Source organism: Octopus sinensis, linkage group LG9, assembly GCF_006345805.1.
Source record: "Octopus sinensis linkage group LG9, ASM634580v1, whole genome shotgun sequence".
In the NCBI taxonomy this organism is placed as follows: domain Eukaryota; kingdom Metazoa; phylum Mollusca; class Cephalopoda; order Octopoda; family Octopodidae; genus Octopus; species Octopus sinensis.
This window is the reverse complement of record NC_043005.1, coordinates 56908866-56921436: the sequence shown is the minus strand read 5'-3', so window position 1 is coordinate 56921436 and position 12571 is coordinate 56908866. Positions and strand designations below refer to the sequence as shown.

At 36.7% G+C, this 12571-nt stretch overlaps 1 protein-coding gene across 5 annotated transcripts in view; it reads right to left on the bottom strand.

The window, feature by feature from the left end:
- LOC115215523 (serine/threonine-protein phosphatase 1 regulatory subunit 10) overlaps positions 1 to 11651 on the bottom strand; it is a 157209-nt gene extending 145558 nt beyond the window's left edge. The window contains exons 1-3 of one of the 5 annotated variants that reach the window (XM_029784699.2): positions 11531 to 11651; positions 10298 to 10381; positions 7633 to 7726 (exon numbers count right to left, since the gene is read on the bottom strand). The gene's annotated coding sequence lies outside the window, so the exon portion shown is untranslated. Of the gene's footprint in view, positions 1 to 7632; positions 7727 to 9386; positions 9686 to 9869; positions 9891 to 10297; positions 10382 to 11530 lie in introns of those variants that run through there. The other 4 variants (XM_029784700.2, XM_036505984.1, XM_029784701.2 and 1 more) reach the window with 4 other exon arrangements.
- Between the last annotated feature and the right edge of the window lie 920 nt (positions 11652 to 12571).

The following is a 12571-nucleotide window of genomic DNA, read 5'->3' as shown; positions in this document are numbered from 1 at the left end:
ATTCAATGTCAAAACAAGAGGACACAAACACACTCACACACACATATATATAAGGAGTGTCTTTCAGTTTCTGTATACCAAATCCACTCGCAAGATTATTGTTGACCTAGGGCTATAAAGACATTTGCTCAAGGTGCCACGCAGTAAGACTGACCCAAAACCATGTGGCTGGGAAGCAAACTTCTTAATACACAGCCTGCCTGCAATAACATATTCTTTTATTCTCTTTCTCGTTTCAGTCATTTGACTGCAGCCATGCTGGAGAACTGGCTTTAGTCAAGCAAATCAACCTCAGGACTTATTCTTTGTAAGCCTAGTACCTTTTCTATTGGTCCCTTATGCAGAAGCGCTAAGTTACGGGGACATAAACACACTAGTATCGGTTGTCAAGCAATGGTGGAGGATAAACACAAACACACACACATATACACAACAGGTTTCTTTCAGTTTCTATCTACCAAATCCACTCACAAGGCTTTGGTTGGCCCGAGGCTATAGCAGAAGACACTTGCCCAAGATACCACACAGTGGGACTGGACCTGGAACCATGTGGTTAGTAATCAAGCTACTTACCACACAGCCACTCCTGTGCCTATATATATATATATATATATATATATCTTTTACCTATTTCAGTCATTGAGGTACCACCTTGAAGGATTTAGTCAAATAAATCAACATTAGTACTTATTTTTTTAAAGCTTGGCACTTATTCTATCAATCTCGTTTGCCAAACAAATCAACACTGGTTGTCAAGCAGTGGTGGGGACAAACAACACAGACACACACACATCATTTTATGTCTGGTTTCCATGCTGGCATGGTTGGACAGTTTGACAAAAGCTGACCAGCTGAAGGGCTGTTCAGGCTCCATGTCTGTTTTGGCATGGTTTTTACAGCTAGATGCTTTTCCTAATGCCAACCACTTTACAGAGTGTACAGAGTACTTTTACACAACACGGCACCAACACTTATGAGCCCAGATTAGGGATGCTCAGCTAAAGAGGGTTACAAGGGACAAGCCTGTATGCAAGGGCAACAATGTTTTTACAAAGTTTGGCTTGTCTTTTCAAGCACAGCAAACCACCAGATGTCTCAATACTACATGTGTGTGTGTGTGTGTGTGTGTGCATGGCTATGTGGTAAGAAGCTTGCTTCCCAACTACATGGTTCCAGGTTCAGTCCCACTGGATGGCACCTTGGGTAAGTTTCTTCTATTATAGCTTCGGGCCGACCAAAAGCAAGCCTTGTGAATGGATTTGGTAGATGGAAACTGGAAGAAGCCTGTCATATATATATATATATATATATATATATATATACACACACCAAATCCACTCGCATGTATGTGTGTGTCTGTTTGCCCCCCACCATCACTTGACAACTGATGTTGGTGTGTTTAAGTCCCTGTCAGCAGTTTGGCAAAAGAGACCAATAGAATAAGCACTAGGCTTACAAAGAAGAAGTCCTAGGGTTGATTTGTTCAACTGAAGGTGGTACTCCAGCATGACCACAGTCAAATGACTGAAATAAATAAAAGAACATATATATATATATATATATATATACATACGCAAACACACACAAGAGGCTTTTTACAGTTTTCATCAAACACATCCAATCATTCTTAACCATACAGCCATGCCTGTGCATATACATATATAGACATAGAAATATGTGTGATGGTGCATGAGCCAGTGATTTGGGTGTTAAAGTCATGATCAGAAGATCACAAATTCAATTTCTGGATCAAACAGCACATCATTACATTGGTGAGCACTTCTTCACATTGCTTTAGTTTACTCAGCTGAAAATGAGTACTATTTGAGTGTAGGTGCAAACCTCCCTCCCTCCAACAACCACCTCCTGAATGTTCCTCTTAGTCAAGGATGCAAGAGCTAAGATGTCGATATCTGCTGACTTCATAGGCACTCAAAATAAAATTAGCAAAAAGCATGGTACAGGTTACCAAATCATATATATAGCAGTAGTAGTAGTAGACTATTGTCACACAACCATTTCCTTCCAACCTTTGGTCTGATTAAGACTACTACTACTACTACTATTACTACTAATACTACAGTTATGTCAACTCTGACACACATACTACTTAATTTTCTCGAATGTCCACCAGGCTGTACATTGTTCATTTGTATGGCAGGCTGCTGCTGCAGAAGTAAACCCTGCAGCAATTTATGAATGACTGAGATCTCACAGCTGTTCAATAGCAGACATAGTAATTATATTAGCATAAAGTCAATCCTGATTCAGCAGACCTATGATCAAAAACAAAAAGAAAACTGGTTATTACTATACAGTCTTTTACCTAGAAATCAAGGACTATGATCTCCAATGTGTCCCTTCTTTCTAAGATCGGTGTGATTTGAGGGAGAACTGACAGCTATTTCTAGTAGATCAAGCTACTACACAGAAGCTCCCTCTTCATACAGTATCAATAGACACATTGCACTTGTTCACAATTTGGGAACTCAATAACATTCTGCCTTGCTTCTTAAGAATTAAGGAAACAATACAAAGAAAAGTCCAATATATTTCTGAATGCAGACTTGAGAAAAATACAGCAACACACACACACACATATATAGCAACATATGAAAAAGTAAAATAGCTAGAGAATCTCTCTTGGTTAAAAGAATTTCAAAAGGTGGGAGGTGAAGAGCGAGAAAAAATAACAGAAATTAGAATCAAAGCAAAACATTCCCAACCACATGGTTCCAGGTTCAGTCCCACTGTGTGGCACCTTGGGCAAGTGTCTTTGACAATAGCTTCAGACTAACCAAAACCTTGTGGGTGGATTTGGTAGACGGAAACGGAAAGAAGCCTGTTGTGTATTGTGTATGTGTGTATGTATGAATGTGTGTGTATCAGTGTTTTTGTCACACCACCCCACCTCACCATCACTTGACAAATGATGCTGGTGTGTTTATGTCCCAATAACTTAGTGGTTCACTAAAAGAGACTGATAGAATACTAAGCTTACAAAAAATAAGTTCTGGGGTCGATTTGCTTGACTAAAAGAACCCTTTAAGGTGGTGCTCCAGAATGGCCACAGTCAAATGACTGAAACAAGTAAAAGAGTAGACAAGAGTGCCAGTACCACATTAAAAGTACCTGGCATACATTGTAAAGTGGTTGGAGTTAGGAAGGGCATCCAACTGTAGAAACCAAGCCAAATTAGACTGGTACCCAGTGCAGCTCTCCAGCTCTGGTCAAACCATCCAACCCATACCAGCATGGAAAACAGATGTTAAATGATGATGATGATGAAAATCAGACTTTCCGAATTGCTTCAGTGTAAAGCAGGTTGTTTTTAGCCACTATACTGATAAAGAATGCCTTGTTTAACTTCATTTCCATTCTATTGTGAGCATGGATGGGGAATTATTTAAGGCAAGATCTTATACCAGGATGCTTTTCCTGTCACCAACACCTACCTATTGTTCAGGAAATAGTCATATCAACAAGGAATGTTAACCTCAGCACCACTATTTCACTCAAGCAGTGGCAAGTGTGGAGTATGTATACTGAAACACTCACACACAATGGGTTTTCTGCAGTCTCTTTCTCTATCAACATCAAATTCCATTATGGTTGGCCCAAAGCTACAGTGAAATTGAAATTGGTCATACATAACAGAAATGCCTTAGGAATTCCATAAATTTTAAAGCATACACCAGAATAACATTTATGTTACCAAACAAAAGCAACTGTAAGGCATATGTTCAATCTGTTAATAATCCAGCAGAAACATAAAATATTGTCTAAACGGGCAAAGTTCACACCTACTCATGGTAGTATGAAATACTCTGGACAGAGAGACACCAGCTGGACACATCTACCTGACAGCATAATAAGAGGTTACTGTATACAATAGGGTTATCAACTAGAATGTCACACACATTTTGGTGGTCTATCCTATTGTGGTCAAACCTACCTACCATTCATACAAACAGTTCAAATATCTTTCCCATCTTGATCGACATTCACTCACTCCTCTCCTCTCCCATACCCTCAACACTAACATCATACACCTACACCTTTCACTCACACATCCTTATGATGGGGCCAGGAAGGGCATCTAACCAGACATCAACTCATTAGTGAAATGTATGAGCAAAGCGCAGTCATCTGGACAAGTGAAGGAGAGTAGTAACCATGATGACCAGTCCAACCACATGCTGGTGTAGAAACATAGTGATGATGCTCCAGTAATGTTCCAGCTGGGAGACTATCTCTGTCAAAATTAACATTCTAATATAGAAAAATCCTAAAATATACTTACGTTACCATGTGTGTGTGTATCACAACCATTTAACATCCGTTTTCCAAGCTAACGTAGGTTGGACTACATATATATATATATATATACATATATATATTATATATATATATATATATATATATATATATATATATACAGGGGGCAGTGAATAAAATGTCGTCTTAAATTACACAAAAATTAAAATAACACTGACATTTCATTTTAACAAGATATATTTACCAAAATTGCATAAAAATATCTTGAAATACTAATGAGTAAATTTATTCAATAAAATCGCCATTGGCTTCAACCACAGCCTACAGACAACTTCGGAATCTACTGCAACTCTTCTGGACAGTCACCTTGTTTAAGTTGGTGAATGCTGCCATAAACCTTGCCTTCAGTTCATCTTTGGTGTTACAAGTTTTGTTGGACTCTCACTCAACTGCACCCCACACATAATAATCAAGGGAGTTGCAGTCTGAAGAGTTAGGTGGCCAGATGTTAGGGGTGATGTGGTCGCAGAAATTGTCTGACAGCCATGGCTGGCTTCTCCTGCTTGTGTGGCACAATGCAGAACCCTGTTGCTCCTGTCTGGCACAAATCTGAACTGCATCTCATCTATGCTCTCTTCCTAATTAACAAACTTATGACCCTTTCTGTGACTTCCATCACCTGGTCCAGCAATCTGATGCCTCTGTAATTACTCCTAAGGCATCACCTTTGCCTATGTGGCATTTGACTATAATGCTGCTACACCAATCATTGGGTATGATTCCCTCATGGACAACCTGATACAGGTGACTAGGCTATATCCTACTCCACCAGATACTTCAAACATCTCAGCTATGATTCCTCATGGGCCGGGGATTTCCCTGTCTTCATGTCCTTAATTGCTTTATCTACTAAGCTACTGTTGATTTAAATAGCTGGCCCCCAATCAGGTCAATATTTGGCAGACTCTCCTGCTCCCATTCATTTTCCATGTTTAGTAACCTTTCATAATGGCATTTCCAAGTCTCTTTCTTTGCAGAATCATTAAATGCAAGTGTACCATCATCCATGCAGACACATTTCTCTATGACATCACAATTTTCTTTCACAGTCTTGTGATCTGAAACACTTCAAGTCTCTGGTCCTCACGTCGCAGAACATAGCAAACTTCTTTTCTGCTTCTTTCCTGGCTAGATATAACAATCTCCTAGCTTCCCTTCTGGTTATCTGATATAGTTCCCTGCTATCCCCACATTACCAGTCCTTCCGTCTACAACATCGTTCCACCACATCACCCTAGGTCTAGATGGGACTTTGTACCAGCCACATATTTGATTTGTGGCTCTTAGCAAGCTGTCCTGCAGGAATTCCCAGTTGCCTCTATGTTACAAGTCTAGTTCCTCCTCTCATCAAATTTCTCAATTAGGGTGTCCCTAAATCTCTGATCATATAAAGGGTCTTTAAGCTTCCAAATCCTTCTTTTCCAGATTTTTGGCACCCTTCTGGCTAGTCTATACTGAGGGGTACATTCTTCATGTATCTCACTGTTTGGTGAAAATGAAATCAATCTGGCCAGCGTGGTCACCTGATTGGTAGGTTATCAGGTGGGTGACTGGCTGGCTTCCTGAAGCTGTTGTTGCAGATCATCAGGTTATTCACATAAAAAAATTCCATTAGTCTTGTCCCTCTTCATTTGGGGAACCAATTCCATGGCCCTCATGTACACCATGGAAGATAACAGGCTACTTCCCAACATACCCACTGAAATCCTTAGTCACAAAGATTATCATCATTTGTCTTTGAGGTAGCCTGCAGAAGAGTATCATAAAAGCAGTTCTTTTGTTCATTCGGTAGACCTGCTTGGAGGGGGGGTGCATAGGCAGAGATAATTGTCGCTGTACTATTCTGAAAAACTAGCCTGAGCTTAAGTACTCTATCATACACCCTGACTACCTCTATGACCTTATCCACCTATTTCTCTGCAAGAAGTATACCCACACCACCTACCTTGTCACTGTTACCTTCCCAGAAGATTTTATACCTATGTGTCTTGCCTGTGAGGAACCTGGCTGAAGCTCCCCTTTATCTTACCTCTTGAATGCAATATGCATCAACACACCTCCAGTCAAGAATCTCTATCTCACCAGACCTACCTTTCAAAGTGCATACATTGACAGTGCCAACACTGAGAACTGGGAAAGGGGTGTGGGAGGGAAGATAGGAAGGAGAGATGGTATTCAGCACCTGAAAAGAAGGTCTCAATGAGCGTTTGTTAACAGACATATCACATCAGTTGTTCTCGTTTTAATCTATCATTCAAACATGTTAAAATTGTTGCCCCTTTTGGGAGTGAGTCTAATACAAGCATTGTGAATATAAACATTGCTGCAAACATAAATGGGTCAATGTTTAAACAACTAGTGGTTAACCCATTCTATGTAGAGAGAAAGGAGTAGATGCTTCGTTAGTTTACGAAGTAATGCATCTCCTGTTGGTACTTGCAGTAACCCGAACAAAATTTATTAAGATGATATCTAGACAGCAAATGGCTAATATACTTTGCTTTTACCTGAAGAATAATATAGAAGTTTATAGAATAGTGTAAAAATAAGTTAGTTATTCATCGTGTGCGTAGATATGTGCATGTGTAATGTACGAAGGGGTGCTAAAAAGGTCCTGGCTTTGGGTAAAAGAAAATACAGGATCAGTTAATTATGATTTTATTCAACACGTTTTCCTCTCAGATTCACACACTCATTGCAGCGATCTTTCAGTTTTTCTAAGCCCTGTAGAAGAACTCGAAAGGTTGGACCTCCAACCAAGCTTTTCGTGACACCCTTAAAGCAAGGAACTTTTCAGCACCCCCTCGTCTATGTATGTGTGTGTGTATACACATAATGATTAAAGAGTAGCGTCTAGAGCGGTGGTGGTGCAGAGGTATATCACATATATAAAAAACGGGGGATGCTAACCATTATAAGGCACACAAGGAACGTTTAGATTAAATCTGCAAGCAATGCAGGAAATGACGATAGTAACACACCTTATGTATTGTATAATAGGTGTTAAGTAATGTAGTATGGCGTGATGAAGTGGTAAAAACGGATACTCAAAAACAGTGTGCCCAACATGAGAAAATAACACACGAAATTAATAACAACTAAAATATATATGGGAAACATCCCCTTCTCATAGTAACTGAGATGCTTGATGTTCCGATTAAGTACCTAGTTCAGAAAATAATAGCTTTCTCAGAAGACCGATTACACCTACGTGACTTTGACGGGGGGAAAAAAAAAACAATAGCAAAAAATGTATGTTTATCAAAATGATAAACCCTTATATGAAATACTTACTTTCAAGCCGAGGCAGTGTCAAGGGGGAACGAGGAAACCAACACACGTGAATTTATTATAGAATTAAGGCAATCTTCTTTCTTCTCTCTATTACCTACAAAAATATATAAGGAAGATTCGTCAATTACGAAGCGTTTTAATAAGGAAAAAAAAATCTGTATAGAGATAAGAAATGGTTTTAATTTTAAATTCAAAAACATGCCACGGAATGGACGATTGATTAAGAAGTTTGCTTTACATACATTCGTTTTATTATACACACGTGGGAATTAAAAACACTACGCATGTGTGTGTATATACACGAACGAGCGTGTATATCCATTTTTAAAATGCAACTAAACGCAATTTCAATTATAGATAAACAATTGCTTGATTAAGTTTTAATATCACGTGTTTCTCTGCATACATAGAACAATATTTTAACAAACACAAATATATAACAGAAACACGTTATCTGTATGTTAAATGTCGCTTGTATTATTAATTTCTCGTTACATAATTGTATCTATATGGGGTAAGGGAGATTCTATAAATTCATATATATATATAGTACCACACGTTTGTAAGGTACCAATGCACATACACACACAAAGCTCACAAGTACATTGTAGTTCGTCTAATAGAAGCACTCTCATGATCACGACTAACGAAAAGTAGAGTTATACATATGTATATGTACTTCTTAACAAAATAACAATGTAACTAAACCGACCGGTGTTCGTTCTACGGTGCCGTATGTAAATTCTTTACCAGTCGAATTTGGTGGGATTTCGTCACAAAAATAAGGTTAAATAACCACCACGGGGTAGGTAACAGAAAATTGAGTAATCGTAAGTTTGTGAGGCTTCTTTTTTTTTTTTTTTTTTAATTATTTCTCCTTTGATTAAAAAAAAGAAAAAAACTTACTGTCAACAACACAATAATTACATACGTGAGAAACAAAGAAAAACTTTAACAGTATCATCACATACTGTTAAAGGATGAAAATCAAATACGGGCTTTAAAGTTCTTGTATGGTGGTGGTGGTGCTGGAAGTGTGGGGAAGAGAAAGGAAACAGCATAAGTTATTGATAACAATTACAAGTTTCTCTACTAGAAAGAGGGCACCGTGAGGAAGATCCGTCAAGTAAACTTCCCAGGACAAGATGCGAGGGTGCGGACAATGTGTAAATATATAGACATGTATGTATAGATGTTCGCGAGCGTCTGATTTAGGGAAAAGAGAGAGAGAGAGATTTTTAAAGACAAAAACTACGGTTGATTAACAAATATTAATAATGGCCTCTCTACATATGCAGATCCGGATTGCAAATTGTTATTTCTAATTTGATTGTAATGGTGTTTTGTTCTATGTAGTTTACACATAAAATTAAGCAAATTTGTCATTAGAATTAGAAAAAATAATTACTTCTACCGATAACAAAAAAAAAAAAAACACAGCAAAATTTTAGTTTCCGGTGTAATTACATTGTTGGTGTGTGGTACCCTTAATTAGAGGTGAATTGAGGGAAACACCTTTATGTGTTTACCGACACCCTAAAATGGCTATATGCACATCAACAATACACAAAAACCTAACACACCCATAAATGTATATGCACGAATACACAATACGGCAAAATGATTGACAGATAATTGCATACACACATATATGTAACGTAACGAGTTGTCTCGAAGACGTTTAAAAGTCCAGGTGTAAGGGCAATTTTGATAAAAATATATAAATTTAACACAAAATAAAGAAGAATACCCACTCCACCTGGACGGGGATTTATTACCCTTCAAATCTGCAGTAGCAGTGCCCACAATGAAGGGTAGTCAACAAGGCTGTCTACTTAGACAAGAAAATCACGAAAAATACTCCAAGGTGTATATACAATTAAATGTATTATGCAAATAGATGCGTGTGTGTAACATGAGGTAAAACTACCCGTCATCATCTACCCGCAAACACAAACGTAGAAGAGTAAGCAAACGATGTTACAATCAGGAAGCAAAGTAAGGTGTCCTTTCTATGTTTGGGGTTCGGTTACGTATGAGGGTAGTGATATTGTTAGCGATATAAGAGTAGAAAGAAAAAAAAAGGTCGGGAAAAACGGAGACGATGATGATGAAATGTTTAAAGCAGGATGTTAATGCTATTTACTGACCACCAACAGCAACGGATTAAAGCTACCTAAGCAACGTAAGATAGCAAAATCGTGTTGTGTCTGTATAAAAAGAGAACGAGTATGTACATTTCTTTTTTATGAGTGTAGAGTTCATGTGTATATATACATGAAACTGAGTTGCCTTCGTAATGGATGTATAATGAAGAAAATATAAACGAAAAATCTTGCATGTATATGTCTATATCTTTATATATATACACATGTATACGTGAAGATTTTTCTCGGTGGTGTATATATTTTATGTGTATGTACGAATTTATGGAGTGGTGGCGAAGACGATATTGATCTATATATGTTCCTCCTACTACTCCGCCAGCGTACCAAAGAGAAAGGCAGATAGAGAAATACAGAGAAAGAGAGGGTAACGGAAAATAAGAAATCGATAGGAAGAAAAACCACAAGAGAAGAGCAAGAGAGGGCGGTGGAAAGGAAGGGAACCAAATTGGATCCTGTACAATATGGCTACAGTAAAATAGCTGGTCTTCAAAACATACCTTGGTTTGATGTATTGTATAAAAGTGGTGATGGTGTAGTGCTGTGGCAGAAGTACTACTGCGACAAGGGCAGACAGGTCCTCCCTAAGATGATCCGATAAAACAGAGAAATAGTAAATTATGTATATGTATATAAATACATATATATATATATACATACACATCATATATATGAGTATATATATATATATGTGTGTGTGTATATATATTTATATATATATATATATTCAGCTAAAATGTGTAGATTTACATGTATGTATAATTCATTTACAGCGTGGGATATACATTGCAGCACGTAAAAAAAAATTAAAAAAACATTATATGCACACATGTATATACATACATTATATATATATACTAACGTAACATACACACACGTGTGTATATAAATATATGATTGTGAGGATAAGTACATCGCTGTAGTTTTTGATTATATATATATATATAAAATCGCAGATCACTGGTGTTTTAAACATATCACTTTATATTATATATAACTAAATGTTAATATCACTATACATACATACATATATATATGTATGTATATATAGTGTATTCTCAAAGAATGCAAGCCATTTGCCTCGCCCGATTATTGCCTGTTTGCCATTAATAATAGTATATGTATTCTATGTATATACAAAGTGGGTTATATATATATATATATATATATATATTTATATACACACACATATATATATATAATCGACTAAGTTGCGCAGCACTCAGCGTTATGTGTATAACTATCATTTATACATACACACATATATATATTCGAAGGCTAATATTTAATCTGGATAGTTTTGGCTTCATGTTAGATATATATGTATATAGTATCAAGCCGAAGATACATATATACACATATGTATTGTAGATACATTTTTTGGCATTTTGTGCGTTTCACTCCTTTCAGTGCTTGGTTTGGGGGGGTCTAAACGAGTTGACAAGATCGAATGCCGGTTTATCTACATCTACAACAGCCAGGCTTGAGACTAGTAGTTTTAATAGGATGTTTGAACGCCACATTTGCCCTGCGACGACTCCATTAGCTTGTATCTTCCTCTCCCTCTCTCTCTCTATTAGACATTATTACTAATACTACATACGCCATGTCAGGGTGTAGATTTAGTGATATAGATATATACATATATTATCTGAATAAATCGTCTCGGTGTATATATATATATCTCGTTGTGTTGATGATGATGCTATTAAAATGGTTATAATAAGCATTACCCTTTCTACAAATAAATCTTATCCTCAAAAGGTTGGATATTACTTCGTAAGCTACACACAGCATAAGTCGAGCCTACACTTTCCGAACTCGTGACGTCACTATAGAGAGAACCGACAGTAGTCTCGAAACGCAAAGCCAAATACACTTTTAGCTTCGTTCATTTTTTAATCCTTTCAGTCATTTATCTTTTCTTAAATTTATTTTATTCTTTATACAAAATAAAAAATATTTATATATACTTTATTATAAATTTTAAAACAAATTAGCCATTCTTATTTTACACTGAATTGGTTTCATATCCGATTTGTCCTGTAATTTCTCTCCAGTCATTTATAGCCTCTACGAAAAGTGCTGATGAAAATGGAACTGATGTTGTATTAGAAAATAATATGAAATAATTTTTTTTTAATATTTCAATGAATTTGAATATTTTGTTATAACATAGACTTATGAAGTAAATAAATACAATATAAAAAGTTTTATAAAAAAAAACATTATATCGCGACCGCGCAAAAGCATGTTTGCCCTTATATGGTACGAGACTAACTCCATTGTTTGATCCTCAGCTGGAGTCTATTCAACCATTAATTGTCTCTTCCGACGCACATACAGTTATGCAATTTTTTTTTTCGTCAACTCTATGCTGCCTGTTTACATACTTAATACGTTTGTGAAAATATGAATACCAACATACATCTTGATGGAATACGAATTAAGCTTTTTTTTTATATTTTATTTTAGAACAGAAATTTAAGGCCTAACAGCATTTAGATCTGCCCCGTTTATATTCAGTTTTCAGTTATCTTTTCGAGTTCATTAAAGTATTTAGTAATGTACGAAAATCAGTTTAATTGGCTCTACGTCTCTCCTATAAGCAGCCTCCTAATTTGTGTCGTTCCTGATTGAAGAAATGTGTTTTAATAAATGGCCTTATGAATGACATGCAAAGCTAAGTAGTAAGTGAACCATTGAGGAAGGAGCTTGTGTGATATTAATAATTTCTGATTTAACCTCTATTTTGAGAGCAAGAGGGCTTAGTC